Raw genomic sequence first — 19410 nt, 5'->3', positions numbered from 1 at the left:
GAAATGCGGAGGTTGGGCCCGGCCGGGAGGCAGGTAGCGATGGACCTGGCGGGCGGCTCAGCCAGAGCCTGCCTCGTGTTGTTTATGGGTTCTGCACCAGGGCCAGCCCCAGAGGGGTCTGCAGACCCAGCAGGCCCCCAGCCTGGGGGAAATCAGCTCCCCAGAAGGGAGCAGGCAGCCCTCCTCCAGCGGCTACGCCACGTCCTAGCCCCCAGCTCCCAGGCTCCCAGGCTCCCAGAGCCCCCAGGCTGCCTGCCTCCTGTGCTCAAGCTCCCTGAGGGAGGAGCTCCCCGGAGCCGGGCCAGCCTGAGTCTTGTCGCTGTCCCAACAGGCTGGAGGTGGGTGTCAGAAAAGGAGGGAGGGGCGGGGGGAGGGGAAGGCTCCGCCTGGTCCAAGCCTCCCTCCTGGCAACCTGAGCAGGACCCCTTTATTAACATTGTCGGAATGACAAAACCAGGGAAATGGGGATTAGCCAGATGAGTGGCTGGCAGCGTTAGGAAGGGAGCAGGGTGGCTAAAAGGGAACCAGGCGGGATCCTCGAGGGGACGGGGATGTTCTGCGTCTTGACTGTGTCAAGGTCAACGTCTGGGGATGAAGAAACGGGAGGCTCCTGGTCCCAGGACAGCGGGCGGCCCTGCTCTCCACCCCAAAGGCAGAGGTGTGGGTCAGCCCTCCTCTCGGGGACGGCCCCGTGGAAGGGCTGGCAGGCGGCTGTGGGCTGGCCTGGACCCCACCCCAGCTGCCCCTCCTCCAGTGTCCGTGCCCTTAACTCGCTCTCTCTCCTCTCCTTTCCTTTCGGAACTTGCTCTCAGAAAAGAGAAGCCTGCCCTGGACCGCTCTGAGCATCTGCAGAGCTCTTTGCTTTTACCCCAGGGATCAGCTCACGGTGGCAGCCATGACCTTGTCTCCCTTCAAAGGCCTGAGAGAATGCAGGAGCCCAGGGAGCAGGGCTAAGCCCCGACACATGGCCAGACATCTGCCTTCCGCGTCTCGGCTGGGCGGGTCCGCGTGCGGGCACGGCTCTCTCAGGAGGGCGTTGGGAGGAATGCACCATTCGCCCATTCATTCATTCAGCAAATGCCCCCAGACCCCACTGTGTTCCAGGACCCTCCCTAGGCACCGGGTGTTCTAAATGAGTCTGACACTGGCTTGTCTGCCCTGATGAGCTCAGAGTCTAGCGGAGAGACCAGGCCTAGGCCTCCTTCTCTCTCAGGCACTGACTCAGGCCAGGATCCTGTAAATCTAAGGCCTGGAATTCCAAAGTTCCAGAATCCCAGATCTGGGACTGCAGTGCCTCTCCCCACGGGCTCCCTCCCTGACTCCCAGCTGGGCTCCTGCCCTGCGGCCATTCAGGGTTCCAAGCAGCACCTTATGGGCCTCATCCCTGGGGATGCAGCGGGCGATGGGCCCTCAACCCAGAGCACCCCCAGCCTGGTGGACTCGTGGAAACCGCTGAGCACGGTCCCTGCCCCGGGGCGCGTGCTCACACTGGCTGGGGGCGACCCATGTGGAGTGGAGGTGGGCGTGCAGACGGCCCCCCCGAATGACCTCCCTCACGGTGCTGCCTCCCTCCTCCCGTTCCCTTGGCTTTGGGCAGGGCCTGGAAGGAACCCTGCTCACAACATTCAACCGGGGTCCGGGCTGTGCTGGACCCCGTGGGAGGCTCTTCCTCAGCCGCAAAGGCAACACGGGAGCAGAGGCGGGAGCTGGGAAGCGCCCCAGCTCCGGAGCCCGCCACAGACCAGCCAATTAGCAACAGGAGAAGGGAGGCTTTGGGCTTCTCAGCCCATTATTCATCGAGCAGATTCTCGGCTTTGCAGCAGCTCAGGCTGCAGCCTGGGATGAATACTGATGGGAGACGTGCCCTCCCTTAGTCCCCAGGCCCAGGCCTTCGGGGAGCTCTGCAAGCATTCAGAGGCGAGTGGAGGCAAGGCCAGGGCAAAGATGCCATGGAGAAGAGGATGCCTGAGGCTGGGAGGTCTCCAGGCAGCGCTGTCCTCAGGACCAGAGGACATGCTGGCCTGGAGGCTGGTTTCCAGCACAGAGCTTGAGGACCCCCTCCGGGGCCTACCTGGAGGAGCCCTCCCAGGATCCCTCAGCATGTGGACGAAGTCTTGAAGTTCTGTCTCATGGGCCCGCCGGAGGCTTGGGCTGCAAACACTTCCTGTCAAGCCTTCAGGCTGGCGTTCTCCTGGCCTCCCTCACCTGCAGATCACAGGCCCTCCTGGCCAGCCCTGGTTCTTTATCCTCAGCTCCCCTGAGCCGGATGTCCAGTCAGTTTAATGCCAATTCCTGGGACTTTTCCCTCTGCCCACAGGCCAGCAGCATCGTAAAGGCTTCACTCCAGGGCAGACAATCCAGTCTCAATGCTGATTCTTATTTACTTGCCAGCCCCCGTCCTCAGACCTGGGAAGGCACTGGGGTCCCTGTGGGCAGACAGGTGTATGGGATGCAGGATGCGGCAGGGAGCTGAGGGTCTTGCTGTCCCAGTGGGGGACACAGAGAAGCTGCGCAGGCCAGACAGGGTGGAAGCTGAAGGCCTCACATGCTAGGCATGGGGCGGGGTGTACGCTGACCTGCGTGCGAAGCCCGCCTCCTGGACATGGCATTTAGAACCATCTCTTTGGATCCCAATCTCAGCCGCTCTGGGGCACAGGTGGTAGCTTGGCCAGGTGAGGCCAAAAACAGAAAGGGGAAGCAGGCAGTTATGGGCAAGCAGGGGAGGCAGCCCCGACAGAAGGGGACCTGGCCCCACCCCTCCCTTGGCCTCCATCCACGTAAAGGGATGTATTAGTCAGCTCGGGCTGCCTAGCAATGCACCACACACCGGGGTCTTAAACAACAGGGAGGTTCCTTCTCACAGTTCTGGAGGTTAGAAGTCCAAGATCAAGTTGTGGGTAAGGCTGTTTCCTTCTGAGGTCTGTGAGGGCAAATGCATTGCGGGCCTCTACCCAGCTTCTGGAGTTTTGCTGGAGATCTTTGGTGTTCCTTGGCTTCTAGAAGTATCGCCCTAACCTCCGCCTTCATCTTTACCTTCTCCCTGTGTGTGTGTCTAAATTTCTCCTTTTTGTAAGGACACCAGGCATGTTGCATTAGAACCCACCATCATGACCCCATCTTAACTCAACCAATGACATCGACTCTGACCCTATTTCCAAATAAGGTTACATTCTGAGATGCTGAGGGTTGAGACTTCAACACATGAATTTTGGAGGGACACAACCCAACCCATAAGAGGGGGCCCCTGACTTTTGGGCAAATAAATAGACCCTTCCCCTAGGAGACCTTGGTTTCTGGTTCTGAAGAGAAGGCTACGACCACAGGCTGGTTTGAGGGCCCTGACAGGGGCTCTGCATCCCCAGGGGACCCCTGTAGGGTAAGTCTGGGGCCAGCAGGCCTCATTCATTCATTCACTCATTCATTCATTCACTCACTCAACGAATATTTACTGGCACGTTTTCCATGGGGGCACTGCCGGTACACTGGGCATACAGCAAGACAGGCAGTGTTCTGCCCCCTGGGCCTTACTTTCTAGGTAGAGTGAGACCAAAAAAGGGTCAACAGATATAAAAAATAATCCCGAGTGGGCATACGAGCTATGAATGAAATAAAGGGGTGACACGATGGAAGATAATGTCGGCCTTGCTAAGAACAGGACATTTGAGCTGAAATGAGTGAAGGGTTGGAAGAACCAGGGGAAGAGTGTCACAGGCTGCGTGGATGACAGGGCCAAGGTGGGAGGCGCACTGGGGGGACATCAGAGCGGAGTGTGTGAGGGGCCAGGGAGGAGCTGCCACAGCTCTCAGAGCCCGTGGCCCTCGAAGCTCCCCGCCCGCAGGCAGGCAGAGTCTAGGCCGCTTAGAGGCTTCCAGCCCCGGGCAAGGGGCGGCCCTGGACACTTTGTGACAGTGAGACACTGTCCAAGGAGCGTGTTTGGATGATGGAATCATGGTGGAGAGGGACTTTGTTCTGGGAAAAGCCAGCCAGAGCTTTCCTTGAAGCCTTTCAAGTGCTTCTAGAAAGAAGCAGAAGCAACGAGCCAGCAGGGCGACCGGGGAATGCAGAGCTGGGAGAGGTGTGACTGGAGATTGTCTCGGTCACCCTGGGCAACCATGGGGGCGGAGGCAGAAGGAGCCCCCTGGGCCTGGGCTCATGAGTCCCCATCCTTCCCCCCAAGTATCGAAGCCCGGTCAGCCTGGTGCCAGTGTCCCCAAGTGTTCCCATTGTCCCCTACTGACCCTGTGTACCAGGAGCCTGTGGGGAGGCGGTCCTGGACGGCGCGTCTCTTCTCCTTGCCTGGCCTGCAGCTTCCTCAGGCTCATCCCCAAGGAGGGCAGGGGCAAGGCAGAAGCAGGGAGAGTGGCTCCATGCCGGGCACACGGCTGCCACCCTGAATCACACAGCTCTCAGAACTCACAGGGCCCCAGATCTGGTGGAGCAGAGAGAACATGGTCTTTGGAGCGGGAAGGCTTGACCTACTATTAGGACCAGGGTTTGATGCCGGCACAAGTCCTGGCCTTCTCTCTGCCTCTACTTTCTCATCTGGAAAATGCAGAGCCTGTCTCGGTGTTTTCACGTGGATCCAATGGGAACCTCAGCTTAGTGCCTGCATGGAGCAGGCCTCACAGAAGTTCCCTGCATCACGCTGTGGGCTGGCCGCCTGGGGGCGCTGCTGAGAATGCCGCTATGCTGGGGTCCGCAGGCTCAGCCAGCCACCCTGAATGCAGATGCCCTTCCTGGGCTGGGCTCCTGAGTGCAGGCCCTCACCCGAGCCACCTTTTGGCCTAGTTTTCAGCTCGAACTTCCCCCACCATGATTACGGGCAGGAGCGTGAGCAGGGAGGCCTTCAGGGTGCAGGGGCCTTGACCCCATCCCCCCACTGGGTGAGAGAGGTGCAGGAAGGGAGAGTGCTGAGCACCCAGCCTCCTGGGAGCAAAGACTGGGCGTCTGACGCTTTGCAAGGTGCAGAGCAGCTGACACGTGCACACTGCATTGTCCACGTGGGCGAACCGCTTCCCCTCTTGGGCCTTGGCTTCCCCATTTGTAGAACAAGGAGGCCTAAACGAACTTTGAATCCTCTCTAGAATCCTGTGAGGCTTTGTGGAGGCCCAGCAGGCAGGGCCCAGTGGCCAGGGAGGGAAGGAGGCAGCAACCGGGGAGGCAGGTGCGGCCTCCACACGTGCCGACCGGACCCGGAGCATCAGCCCAGCGTGGGCGAGAACGGGGGCTCTGGACCCCTCACACGGATGTCTCAGCCTCTCTGTGCCCCCCACCTGGGGAGAGAGGCTTTCAGCTCAAGGCCTAGGAGCCCCAGTGAGCCCCAGTGTTGTCAGGTGTTGGGAACCGGGAGACAGTGTGGTCCAGATGACTCAGCAAAGGGAGCCCCAGCCCCCTGGCCGTCCTCCCTGGAGCCTGGAAGGCCGGAAGCAAAGGTTGGGGGCACAGAGCCAGGGCAGCCCCAGCAGGAAGGAGGCCTGGCCAGGCCGGACCGTGGCCCGGAGGAGCCCTGTGTTGCCAGGAAGGCCCAGAGCGCGGGGTGAGTCTGCATCTTGAGGGCTGATGGCTTATGCCATTCACAGTGGATATATTTTTTAATAATCTGTTTCTAAATTTAGCCTTTGTCTGTATAGCAGTGATCACAGAGAACACGGGATGCATCTTTTTTTACCTGCCAGTGGTAGATATTTGTTTTCCTTCAAGAGAGAGGCAGAGGAAGGTGCTGGTCCCTGGGTCCCAGTGCCTGGGAAGCTGGGGGCGTCTGGCTCCCGCCTTCTTGGAGCCCCTGAGCGGGTGGGATGCAGGGGCCTCACCCGCTGACCTTGAGCCCCCTCCTCTCCCGCGGCGCAGGGGCAGGTGATGTCGCCTCTCTGCACTCGGTTTCCTCAACTGTAAAATGGCCGTGGTTCTAGTTATTTCACGAAGCTACTTGGAGGTTAAAATAGGTAATAATGTCGAGCTCAAACCAGTAGATCCTTAATGCACGTTCAGAAAGCGACAGCTTCATCCACCTTTGTCTGCCCTCCCGGCGGCCTTGGAAAGCTGACTCTGTGTCAGTTTTACCGGTTCTGTTGGTGCCAGGTTTCAAGTCCTTCTTTTTAACTCACATCCCCTTTGGATGAACAGAACGAGTCTCCCCTTTGGGCACCCCCACCCCATATGTCCATCTTCTGTGAGCCTCTGAGTTCCTCTGCCAGCCAAGATGTTCTGTTGTTGAGTTTTCTCTTTCTGTTGTTTGTGATTCAGAACAGTAGGATCTTTCTGCAGCCCCCAAATAAAACACGTTGTAATGTTGAGTGTGTGAGTTAAGACCGCTCCCCACTCCCAGCATCTTGATCTGGTCCCCCAAGGTCATGTGCCTTTGACCTCTTATCAAAAAACGGCCAGTGAGTGTGAAAGCTGCTGGTGTTACACTGAGTGCCTGCCGTGTGCTCGGCCCCGAGCTGGGCCAGCCTGAAGTTAAGGAGCGTTGTCAGGGCCCCCTTAGCCCTGTCTCTGGTGGAGGAGGTAAGAGTTCAAGAGATGTGAAACAGCAGAGGCCAAGGTGCAGGCCCTAGGGCCACGCCCACTGATGGAGGCTGGCCGCAGGCTGGGAGCCGGAAGAGCTCAGAAGAGGGAAGGATGTAGTTAGATTCAGCTTCCTGCGATGGGGTCCCGAGCTGAGCTCCGAAAGGTGGCAGGACTGGGGTTGGCTGAGAGCAGGGGACAGCTTCGCAGGTGGAGTCGGCACCTGGACCGAGGCCTCCAGGTGGGGTGGAGCTTGGCTACAGGTCAGCCAGTAGGAAACAGGCCGTGCTCTGGCTTACCTTGTTCCTTCATTGGTGCTGCAGTGTGGCTGGCAGCACCGCCCCCATCCGGCCCAGGCATGGTGGCCTGGCCACACCTGCTCCCTCCGCCCATCCCCCAGCTTCTAGAACAAGGCGGGCTCTGCCTGCACGGCCCACCTACTCCTATCATCCAGCCAAAGGGAAAAGCGGACGCTGGGCAGAATCAGGGCCCAGGGGAGGCCTGGATTCCAGAAGTTTCGGAGGGCCGCTCTGGGCCTGCATCAGCCAGCAGTCTGCTCTCTAGAGCCCCCTCCCCTGGCTCCTGGGGACCCCGACTGGCCCAGAGCTGGCCTCACCCCTCGTGTTTCCATGGAGGAGTGCTGACTCGTTGGTTTCTGCTCTCCCATCTCTTTCTGGAATTCATCTACATCAAAGCGAGGTCCCTTCTGTTCGGCACTCAACGAGGCTGTGGTGATTAAGCACTTAAATTGATTAATCAAATTTCCTGTGATGAGAACTACTGTCATTCATTAATCTGAGCGGGATTATAAATAAGAGATGGCAGATACAGGAGGCAAACATGTTGACAGATCGATGCGACGGCCTGAATCACAAGCAGGCGCCTGCCCCTGAGGAGCTGTAGGCAGCCTGGAGACAGAGCTTCTGAAGACGAAATTAGACTGAGATTAAAGCATCCCCACTTTCATAAAGAGAGATGCACAGATGAGCAGGCACCCCGGGGGGTGGGAGTGGGGCACAGGTTTGCATAGTGATGGCAGCAGCTCCCTGGGGGGAAGCCCCTGGGTGTCGGAATTGCACACCAGTTGAGGATACGGGTTTTGGAGTCAGACCAGCCCTGGGTTCAAATCCTGCCTCCGTGGCTCACGCACTAGGTACTTAGTTGAGATGCTCACCTCCATCCCCCACTGGCGAGATGTGGATGTTAGTGCCACCTCCCTCATTGGATCGTCATTAAGGTTAGATGAGGTGATGTCTGGAAGGCACTTTTTATCCATTCTACAAATATTTATTGAGCACCTACTGTATGCCCGTGCCATGCCGGTATGTAGAGATTTGCCCGGAATCGGGTGAGCGTGGTCCCCACCCCTCGTGGAGCTGGCATACTAGTGGAGAACAGACATTGAACATGAGTCCTGCTTGATGACTGGGTCTGGTGCTGGGGAGGTCTGGGAAGAAGGACAGGGTCTGGGGGCAGTAACCAAGGATCCTGGCTTCCTCCAGGGGCAGGGAGACTTTCTGGAAGGAGGAACATTTTGTCTGAGCTCTAAGGAAAGCCTGGGGCTAACTCGGTGTAAGGAGGTGCAGGTGGGCAGGGCGGGGAGGTGGAAAGACTGTTCCAGAGGGAGAGAAAAGCACAGATGAGGCCCTGACATGAGAAGGAGTAGGGCATGGATTGGGAGGCGTCCAGAGGCCAGCGTGGCCAAAACACCCAGCAAGCCAGGAGGACGGCATCCCCAGGGGAGTCTGGGAGGTGGACAGCAGCCAGGTTCCTCTGGGCTTCTGGCTGTGCTGAGGATCTGGGTTCTGTCAATCAGCACGGCCTAGGTGGGAGCTTTGATTGTGAGTGGCTCAGGGATGGGGAGGGATGTCTCCACTGAGGCACAGGAGGGAGCGTCCCGCCAGCCCGGGGCGGCCCACCGCCTCATCCTTCCCAGGTGCCACATTCTCTGCTGACCTTCTCGACCCGAACACGTGAAGTCCGTTCAGTCCTTGGTCTCCAAGCACTTCTTCCTGCCCGTGGTTCCTCCCCCCGGAACCCTCTCCCCGATTTCTGGCCTCCTTGGCTCCCACACAACTTCAGTTTCCAGCTTAAGTGTACTGCTTCCCCATCCAGGTCAAAGCCTCCACCCCAATCCCTCCCCTATCCCCACCACGACAGCCCCGCAGAGCACTGCAGCCTCTTGTTCATAACCCAGTTGCAGAGGAAGCTCACCCCTGACATGTGTGTGATGCTCTGCCTGACGCCTGTTTCCTCACTCGTGTGGGTGGTAGGCCCCAGGAGACGGGGGCCAGGTCTGCTTTGGTTCCCAGTGCATCCTCAGACCCTGTGCAGGGCCTGGCACAGGGCAAATCTTAGCAAATACTTGTTGAGTTCACGGATGCTGAGTCAAGGTGCTCAGAAGCATCTTGGTAATAGTTGTGGCTGTTCCAGAAGAGAGCAGGCAGGGTAGAGGCCCCCCAGCCCTGGGCATCCAGCAGGCGGGGTAGAGGCCCCCCAGCCCTGGCATCCAGCAGGCAGGGTGGAGGACCCCCGGCCCTGGGCATCCAGCAGGCAGGGTAGAGGCCCTCTGGCCCTGGGCATCCAGCAGGCAGGGTAGAGGCCCCCCGGCCCTGGGCATCCAGCAGGCAGGGTAGAGGCCCCCCGGCCCTGGGCATCCAGGTCCGCATCTTCTGGGTGTCAGGACTGAGCTCCTACTTGGCATATGGCTGTGCTAACATGCTGGAACCTGCCCCTGCATTCCAGCAGCATCCAGTGGGACAGGGGAGTTGACCAAGTCAAGATATCATTGCAACGCGCTGAGGTTAGGGCCACGTAGACGGAGGCTCAGAGCAGAGGTCAGGGGATGTTCTGCATGGGCCGATGCCAGGGCTGGGTTTTTAGGAGACATGGGAGTTGAGAAAAGAGGGGCATTGGGGTTCTAGGCAGAAGGGTGGGCAACACGCAAACTGCCCCTGCCCCTCAAGTCCCTGCCCCCTTTTCTGTCTATTTTTACCTCCCAACGTCCTGTTCAGCCTCTGCAGGCGCCCCAGCTACACAGGCCAGAAGGAGGAGGCCCAGCCTCCCACCCACACCTCTGCCTGGACACGAGGACCAGGAAACGTCATTCTTGGTCTGGTGAGGCTCGCACATCGTGATCAATCAATGAGCCATTGGAGCCCGCCCTCCTTCAGGCCCCCAGAAAGAGACCGCAAGAGTCTGGTGGGGAGGGGACCAGGGGGTGGCGACGTGGAGTGGAGAGAAGCCAGATTCCCTCCCTTGGAGGAAACCCACTGGTGCTCAGGGAGATTAAAACTATCACTCCTTGCTGAATTGGTCTCTTCCACTGTTTTGCTAAAATATTAAAGGCCCCTTATTAAAAGAGTTACCATCTTAAACGTGTCAGCTCTTCATCTGTCATGTCCTTCCTCTGGAGTGTGGCCTCGGGGCCATGTCCAAGCACCCCAGCCAGGGATAAAGGTTGCCCCAGGACCCAAGATCTTCTCAAGCAGTTTTTGAGGACGCCCTGTGCACCTGGCGCTGGAAGAGGCACAGATGTCTGGCGGCTCAGCCTGGCCCTCTCTGGGCGGTTTCTGCACGTGACAGACCCCCACCAGCTTGGCTCAGGGAATGAGAAGGGGAGGGGGCAGGGCAGGCTGCAGCCTGTTTTCCACGGTGCGCTTCGCCCAGCCCAGGAGTCTGTGTGGGTTCTTTTCTCTTCCCTTGGCACTGCGCTGGGCTGGGGCAGGTAAGCTAAGGAGGCCTAGTTCTGCTGTCAGGGGGGCTCCCCACTAGGGAGGGAGGAGACAGGGAGGAAGACCCCTAAGGTGCTGTGAGGTCTCAGCCCCGCTGTGATAGCCGGTGAGTAGAGGGGCATGGGGGTGCCGAGGAGGGACCACCTGGCAAAGCCTTGGAGTCTGAGCTGGGTCAGAGGAAGAGTGTTTGCAGGGGCCCCTGAAGGACAAATACAAGTTCACTGAGCCTAGAAACAGGGCTTTCTCCAACCCTCCAAAACCAAAGCAGAGCAGTGCAAAGACATAGAGGGCTGGAAGCATGCGGCACGTCCAGAGACTCGTCCAACCAACAAATGAGCACCTACTGTGTGCCAGAAGCCACGCCAGGCCCAGAGAATACAGAAATGAGAGTGACGCTTATCTACCCCTCATGAAATTTGCAGTCTAGTAGGGGAACAGACTAGAAACAGCCCCTGACGCTAAATAAAATCTGCCCTGATGAAAGCATGTTCTGACAACCTCTGTAGCACAGAGGGAGGAGTGATAACTTCTAAGCATCAGCTGGGAGGGGGAAGGGATGCCTTCCAGGAGGAGAGAATGTCTAAGCAGGTTTTGAAGGATATGCCTGAATTCACTCGGAATGTGGAGTAGTTTGGTGTGACCTTAACAGATGGGGGCATGGAGGGAAGTGTCAATGAATGAGACCAGAGAAAAGGCTGAGGAGTGGAGGAGAAGGAGGGAGCTAGAGTCTTCTGGAATGATCTAAGCAGGGAAGGCTGCTGCTCTGAGAAGAGATTGCAGAAGCGACATGCTGGCAGAGCTGGTGCAGGGGAAACCTACGGGAGTTGTGATTGGAGCTGAGTCTGAAGGGGTGGGCAGCAGAGTGATGTCCGCCACCCACAGAGGAGCTGAAGGCTGGGCCAGGGTGGCCCGCAGGGTGTGGCTGCACAGACAGAGCAAACTGCCCAAGGTGACCCTGGACCTGGGAGAGGCCCCCCCTGGAGTCAGGGCGTTGACCCAAGACCCTGCACGGTGGAAGGATTTAGTTGCCCTCCGGACTGTGAGGCCCAGGCTGCCTGACGCCAGGGGGCGCCAGAGAGACAGTGGGTCCCTCGGGACCCGGCAAGGACTTGGCTTCAGCAGGGGGCCAACCTTCAGTCCCGTCTACCCTCACGTTAGAAGAATCTGGCACTTGGTTTGAGTTTTTCAGCTCTTCCAAGAAGGTCTAAGCCATCAAAGTCACCTCCTAAGTGATCAGAATCTCAAATTGCTGCTGCTACTACAATGGCCAGGAGTGGAGGGACCGAGGTAGGAGGTGTGACCTGACGTCTGCCCCCCCTGGGCCATGATCTGAGCAAATATTCAGGAGTCAAGATGGTGTCACGGGGCTCCTGGCATCGGGGGGTCCAAAGACTTGGGCTCCCATCTGGGCAAGCCTGGCCCTACCTGGGCCGAGGCTATGGTCACTGGAGGCCATACTTTCGTCATCTGGAAAATGAAGGCGTCGGGCTAGTGAGTAGCCGATCCCAGCAATCCTCTCAGCTTCAGACACTTTTCCGACTCGTTGCGTCTTCCGCCCACCCACTCACCTTGCTGTCGGCAAGAGTTAAGTTTTAATGAGAAAAGAATTTCTCCCCAGAATATTGAGTATAATTAAAACTCTGCCATGAAAAAAAAAAAAAGATACCAGCAAACACAGAGAGCACTAGAGGAAGCGAAAATGTTGAAAGACAACCTGCATTTTCCTCTCCCTGTGACAGGGATTATTAAGTCAGGTTCGAAAAAGTTCCTATTAAATATTTAAATATGGCATGAAATATTCATCGTCTCAAAAATTGCTTCCTAACAGACCTTTAGGTAAATATAACAATATTTGATCACAAAAGCTGCATGGCCTGACAGAGGCTCCGAAAGGGTGAGCATCTGTGTGGGGCTCGGTTCCCACGGGTGTGGGGAATCCTGCTCGCGGGGAGGAGGCTGGGAGAGCAGGACAGAGGCTCTAGGCTCCCCCCAGTGAGGGGCCTGGGGGACCACATGTTGGCTGATGGAGTGCATGAGCCTTGGAGAGATGAAGTGACCTCCAAGGTCACACGCCTTGTAGGGTTAGTGGTTGGGGGAGCTGAGCCCGCGTTGATAGGGTTCTCCTCTAGGGGGCGCTTCGGCAGGCTCCGAAGAAACCCCTCGGAAGGGGCCGCCTTCCAGCTGTGAGATCCCAGCTTGTGCCACCGCGGGAGGTGCTGTGAAAGGACCCTTCTGTTAGACCAGTGGCTGGGCTGGAAACCCTTCAGGTCCCTTCTGGGGGCTGTGGTGGGAGGTGTTTCTCCAGGTCTTCCCCAAACTGTGCCCATAGCCCCGCCGTTCCTTGAACGGGCATCTGGTCTACCAAAGCGGGGCAGAAACAGCTCTCCGTGGGCAGCGGCTGGTTTTCCAGCGTCCCAGGTACAGGGCAGGGCGCTCTCCCAGCGGGTGAGCAGACCCCCTCCTATGCCACCCTCTTCTCCCTCCCCCCTCACACAAGCCCTGGGTGTTTGCAGAGTAGAAAGTCTGGATGCCCATGCCTAGGCCTCCCCCACCCCCCACCTCCCCAGGCAAATTCGGGGCAAGGAGGAGGCCACGAGGATTGACGGGCTTCCTTTCCCAGCAGCAGGCATGGAGCTGGGGGCAGGGGCTCCCCGTGCAGAATCCTGACACAGGACTCCCGCTCTAAGCGCTCTAGCTCCAGCTCCTTACGCTGGCAGGCAGGAAGGTGTAAGATCCGACGCTTCAGTGCATCTGGAGTGTTCTCGAGCCTCCACGTCCTGGAGGAAGGCCCACGTGCTGGGAGAGAGCCTGACCTCTGAGGGGGTGGGCACCCGGCTGAGGTCCCCTGCAGAGGCGGTGCGCTCTGCTCCAGAGTGGGGACGGGGCCCCTTTGCAGGCCTTCACCCATCCTGCTTGCTCTGCCGTCCGGGCTAGTGTGCACCCGTGAATGGAAAATGGCTCTAAGGCAGAGAAGCAAAATGTTTCCCCAGACGAACAGTAACCTGTTGCGACTGTGGATCGCAGCACGGCCTGTCTGGGACCAGCGGGTGGGCGGCAGTGGGGGAACTGGGCCAGAGGCTCAGGGCAGCTGCTGGAAGGCGCTGCTGGCCCGGGAAGATGGCTGTTTTGCCTGTTTTTAAGGAAAACTGTGAAGAGGCTCACCCCAGGGATGTGGGGGCAGGTCTCTGGACAAGCCATGGGGCTGATGAAATGATGGTTGCAGGCCTGGATCCCTCGTCAGGGTGGAGCCAGGGTTTCTTAACCTGAAACTGCACCCAAGCTGGTGGGGGGTGGGGCCCACTGGCATGTTCCCGACCCCAGGCCCCTGCTTCCCATCGGGGAGGACAGAAACGGTGTGGGAGCATCGGGAGAGGCCTACCGGTCCCCGCGCTGAGCAGAGATGCAGCCAGTGTGCGCCTAGAACAGGCCAGGCCACCGCCCAGCACTGTCCCTTCACTGCGGGGCCTCACTTTCTTCTCTTAGAAAACAGGCCTGAGAAAATGCTGGGATCCCCTCTCAAAGCAGCTGCCGGCTGTGAAAGGCCTCTGACGCCATCCTTTGAAATGGAGAGGTAGCTGAGGGATAAGACGGAGAAGGGGTCTCAGTTCTGGCCTTGCCATCATGTTACCTTTAAGGCCAGGGGTCCTGTTTGGAGGGACGGGCTAAGGTTGAAGTCCCAGCATCTGGTCCAGCAGGGATGCGGCCCACTAGGGGGCCACAGGCACCAGCTTTGAGGCTGCCCAACAAGCCCTGGGTCCGAATCCCTGTTAAACTTGGACAAGTCCTGGTGTCTCTGAGGCTTGGGCCATCCTCCCAGTGGGATTCTAATTCCCTCCTTGAAGGACCGTTGTGAGCACAGAGGGGCGATGTGTGCCTAGCAGGCAGCATGCAGTGTCACTTGCTCAGGTAACAGTGGCCAGAGACACAAAAGCCCAGGGAGATGAGCCCAGTGGCCGAGCTGAATGCAGAACGCAGAAGGCGTGACGTCACACAAGAGATTTCCATTAGCAGCAGCCGCAAGTGGGGAAACAGGACCCTTGAGGCCTCAGCACCCCCTTTGGTGTGGAGGGACGTGGAGGGGAGAGGGGAGGAGCCACTGCAGCCCACGGGCCTTGTAATCAGCCCAGATGCAGAACTGGAGCCATTGAATTAGCCGCAGGTGCCCGGGGCTGTGAGCCCCACCACTCCCCGACTCTACCTGCAGGATTCAATACCGCCCTGTGCAGGTTAGCAGAATATTGGATTCTGAAGAGTCGTATTTTAACGCTGCCCAATAGTTGCAGGCGACAGAAAACCTGTTTCTTTCCCATTTTATACATCCAGGAAATTTGTACCACGTGCAGCCTGCATGTCATTACACACTTTAAAATATTGCATTCTCTCTCCCTAGAACCCGTAGATCCAACACGAGGCAGGTAAAATGCAGGGCAGGGGGTGAGAGCCCCCCCTGCCCCGGCCCCTGTCCTCCCCCTGCCCCACTCCAGGGAGAGCCATTTACGTGATGTTCTCACCTGCAGGTTGCACCTCTCAGAACCTACAGGGCTGGGTTTTGGAAGGTGGATTTCCAGAGCTCCAGACCACAGTGTGTGGGGCGGCTGTGGCTACCTAGACGGCCCAGAACAGCTCAGCCCCTGGGCTCCACCCGCATGGGCCTCCTTTCCACCAGCCCCCCTCCCGACCCCAGCACCAGCTGGCGCCCCTCCCCGCGGCAGCACTGCCCGGGGGGGTCTGGACTCTGCCTGGGGGTTGCCAACACCACTTGGAAGCTCAGGCTCCACCTCTCCTGAGGGATATTTCCTCCTTTGGTCCTTAGCCCAAACAGCTTTTCTAGAACGTTCGGTGCCAGGATTGGGAGACGTAGAGGAACATGAGACCAAGCCTCCTTGAGAAGCCTTTCAAAGGGGCAGAAAGCCTCCATGCCTTCCTTCCTTCCTTCTCTGTGCAGGCTCCTAGCAAGGCCTGGTGTAGACGTTGAGTTTGGGTGGAGCTCCAGCAGCGGGCGTCCCTGCCAGCCCCCTTACCCCCCAACCAACATCCCACAGCCCGTCCCCTGGCAATCCTGGTTTCTTCCCAGCTGGGTTCTGACAACAGGCCGTTCCAAGTACGTCCTCTGTGCCAGGCCTCTGCAGATACGGGGGGAGGGGGATCAACAGGGGGGAAATGGAAGGTCAAGTCTACACCCAGGGGGAGGGGACCACGTCACTGAGAAGATGAGCCTCTCAGAAATGGATGGAGAAGGATGCAGACAGGCAGGGCAACTCCGGCTCCAGGGCTGAGATCTAGACAGCAGGTCCTAGGCAGGGAACCGGGCAGGAAGGGCAGACCAGCCCCCGTGCCAGGACGTGAGCCCCAGAGGCTGGGTCAGCCCTGTCTGGAGCCCCATGGAGTCCCCAGCAGGGCCCGGCACGCAGTAGGTGCTCAGCTAGCATGTGTCGGCTGGACAGGTGGCCTCATGGGTAGGCCGCTCTCTCCTCCATCCTCCGAGGTCCCGGAGCTGAGGCAGCTGCCCCAGGGGACTGGGCACAGTGGGGTCCCTATCCCACGTCTGTGCCTGGGCCACTGTCTTGGTTTTTTTTTTTTTTTTAATTGAGGTGAAGCTCCCAGAACATAGAATGAACCATTTTTAAGTGTAAAATTCCGAGGTGCCTCGTATATCCATCATATTGGGCAGCTTCTGTCTAGTTCCAAGATGTCTTCATTGCCCCCAAAGGAAACCCCTACCGGCCAGCAGTCCCACTCCCTGTTCCCCCCCCCCCCCCCCCCCCCGGTAAACCCCCGTCTGCTTTCTGACTCCATGCATTTACCTAATCTGTGTATTTCCCATACAGGAAATCATACAGTCCGTGACCTTTGGGGCCTGGTTTCTTAGAGGACTGTTTTCTAGATTCATCAAAGTTGTAATAGGTATCCGCGCATCCGTCCCTTTTACGGCTAAACCACTTTCCTTGGTGTGGCTGTGCTGCGTTGTGCTTGTCTGTGTGTCCCCGGGGGGCCTGTTTCCACCTCCCGTGAAGAGTGTTGCTAGGGACATGAGTGTGGGAGTACCTTTTTCAATTCTTCGGGTACATGTCTGCGAGCGGAATTGCTGGGTCGTATGGTAGTTCTATGTTTAGCTTTTTGAGGACCAGGAGATAATTCCTCTACGAGGTTCAGGTGGGATGTTTGAATAGACTTCCAAGCCACCCACAGTGCCAGGCTCCGAGGAAACACAGGGCTCTCGCCCTTCAAGGAGTGAATGTGCTGGCGGGGGGCGCTGTGTTCTGAGGGACAAGCCGGAGTAAGTGGGACCCAGACTGAAGCAGGTGGGCAGGGAGTTGGCACTTTATCCTGGGGCGGGGTGGCCGCCTCCAGGATTTACGGTAGAGAAGGGATGGGATCAGATGCTTGTCTGTGAAACACCATCCTTGCTGTTGAGCGGGGAGGCCAGGGGGCCGTGGAGCCGTGAAGCCAGCCAGGTGAAGAGGGTAGCGCAGGTAGAGCAGAGGGGCTGGCAGGAGGGAGCTGGCAGGCTTTGGGGTGGGGTGATGGGCGACGAGGCTTCTGTGGGGGCCATTTCCGAGGTGTGCCCGCGGGTCCGCTGGCCCTGCACTGCTTCCTCCACTCTGGTGGTCCCCAATGGGCGGGCAGTGCTCTGACCAGCAGTCGGGACCCACCCACCTTCCCTCCTCTCTCCAGAGTAGAAGGCATTGCCTGCAGAGCAGACTTCCGGGCAGAAGAGAGGCATTGGCTGTGGTGGGTAGCAGCCCCCCACCCTGCAAGAGGGAAGGAGAGGCGGGCAGGAGCCTCATCACCCCTGGGGCTGCTGAGGGGTCTCTGCTCCTACAGGCCTCAGCCCCTCCCTGCAGCCCGGCCCACAAGGCCAGGCCGGGGCCAGGAAATGTGTCCTGGTGTGCGGTTTGTTCCATAAAAGTCAGTCCGGCCGGTCTGGAGGAAAGCTGGGAATGTCAAGGGAAGCCTGGACAGAATCCAGGACGATCCACTTTCTGCACAACAGGAGGGTCCCTGCGCGCATCCAGTGCGGGGGAGGGCTTCCAGCTCCAGGTTCCCGGGAGCTCCTGACTCTTGCCCCCTCCCTCTTCCATTTCCATTTTGGCCAGTTCTAGGCAGCTCAGCCGCTGCTGCTTATTTTAAAACGAGCCCTGGATACTTGAGGAAGCTGGAGAGAAAGGATGGGGGTGACCCCCTCCACACACACACACACAGCTTCAGCAGGGTCGGGGCGGCTGAGGGGAAACCGCTGTGATCCCAGGGATGGGTGCAGGTGAGATGGCATCCTTGTGGAGTAGCATCCTGAGATCGCAGAAGGAGGGCGTATCTGGGGAAACTGGGGGAGCCTCTGTTTATTGAAGACCTCCTCTGTGCCGGTTGCTGCAAACACGTTGTCATTTAATCCTCATTTAGCCAACAAGCCTGCAGGATTGGGGTCAATGTCCATCTGCCTTGTATTAACCAGGATGTTGAAATTCAAAGTCACCAAGTCCATCCCACCTCCCTCCTGGAGTCATTGTGCTATATCTCCAGGTGTGCAGGAGTCACACCCAGATCTGGACCCAGCACGCACGCCCCGCCTCCAGGCACCAGGGTCCTCCGCCCAAGAAGGAGGGGGATCAGATGAGGAACTGAGGCTCAGGGAGACTCAGTGACATGGCCAAGTTCATAGGCTGCTAAATGCCACCGGGGCGGGGAGCACGGCTTGTGCTCGGGCACCGGGAGACGCCGAGAGCGCAGATGTCTTCAGCACGTTTGTTTCTAGGGGTCAGGGCGCGGCTGAGCTCACCCCGCTTGGTACTTCATTCAGCTTCCTGAGAACTGGACCCCCTGCCCATCCTGGCATCTCTCTTCGGCCGGAACTGGCCATTGGCGTGATCTCATTTGTGTGTGTTTCTGACTCGGCCCCTGGATCGAGTTTCTGATGCAGGGAGCTCCTTTCACAGGTGGGCTCTGCCCCACTGCCCTCTCTCTTTTGTGGGGATGTTTTGTGAACTTGAGAAAAAATTGGGAAAAGGCCGATTCCCTGTGTCCAGCCCATTAATTCTGCATGCTCAGGCCCGAATTAACCTTGGCAAGGCTTTGAGAGGAGAGAGTAATTCTAACCTTAAAAATCTGCTGATTAAAGCTGGTTTCAGGAATTCGATTCCACTTGCTGTCTTGGCATGGAGCCCAGCCTTGCATTAACATAGCCACAGACTCCGTCCTGGAGTTTCCCTCCAGCTTCTTAATAAACACAACCCCATCGCCTGCTTTACGCAAGAATTCCTCGCCTGGGCTCCCTGGCTGCAAGCCGCTGTGTGTGTTGAAGGGGACCCTGGGTACCTGGATGGTGTCATGGGTGCCTGGATGGGGCAGTGCTGGGAGCTGGGTTCTAGCAGGTTCTGGAGTGAAGCAATAATTACAGCCAGGAATGCCAGCCCCACGTGCGCTGAGCAGGGCGGCTGTCAGAGGGCCGGCTGCGTCCCGGGCAGCTCTTGCCCTCTGTACCATCCAGAATGGCCTCTGGGGGCTTTGGGGTGTCCGCCCTTCTGGAAACAGGGGACCGAGGCACAGAGGACGAGAAGGTAAGGCCAGCTACCTGGGAATGTACACTGAAAGCTCCTAGCACCAAGGACACAGCCCATGGCCCCCTCAGAGGCTCAATGTCCCCTGGCCAATTAGTAACCACTTAGGCTGAAATGTGCAAGTCCCGTTACCCTGTGTCAGCCTAAACAGGCCGATTGGCAAAGGGAACACCAGCCAGACCAAGAGATACTTGTGGGAGTTCATTTTTCTCATCAGAGTCCTCGGTGCAGGGGGGCCCAGCGAAAAATGCAGGGGCTCTGAAACCGTTGGTGGAAAGAAGGCGGGAGGGAGAGGGGGGCGGGACAGAGCAGAGGAGGGGGGCCACAGTCAGTATAAACCACTTTCAAGATCAGGTCCAGCCACTTGGCAGGGTTCCAGGAAACAGGTCTCAGCAAATGCACTTTGATGAGAGAAAGGAAATTTCACTTTATTTATTATTTACATCCAGTACTCTTAGGAAGTGTTTGGGATATAAACAGCCTAGACACATTGAAACAGGTTAAAGGACAGGAACCTCAGAGTGGGGAGGTAACGGAATCAGAACTTGGAGCGGGGGGTGGGGGGGGGGAGAGAGGGAGAGAGGGAGGGAGAGAGAGGGAGAGAGAGAGAGAGAGAG

General features: G+C 58.2%; 1 protein-coding gene across 6 annotated transcripts in view; it reads left to right on the top strand.

The window, feature by feature from the left end:
- CAMTA1 (calmodulin binding transcription activator 1) overlaps positions 1 to 19410 on the top strand; it is an 894875-nt gene that overhangs the window by 606213 nt on the left and 269252 nt on the right. The gene's annotated exons all lie outside the window — the stretch shown is intronic.

Source organism: Aethalodelphis obliquidens, unplaced genomic scaffold, assembly GCF_003676395.1.
Source record: "Aethalodelphis obliquidens isolate GAN/ISIS:26980383/991018 unplaced genomic scaffold, ASM367639v1 scaffold9, whole genome shotgun sequence".
Taxonomy (NCBI): Eukaryota; Metazoa; Chordata; class Mammalia; order Artiodactyla; family Delphinidae; genus Aethalodelphis; species Aethalodelphis obliquidens.
This window is presented reverse-complemented; position numbering and strand designations above follow the sequence as displayed.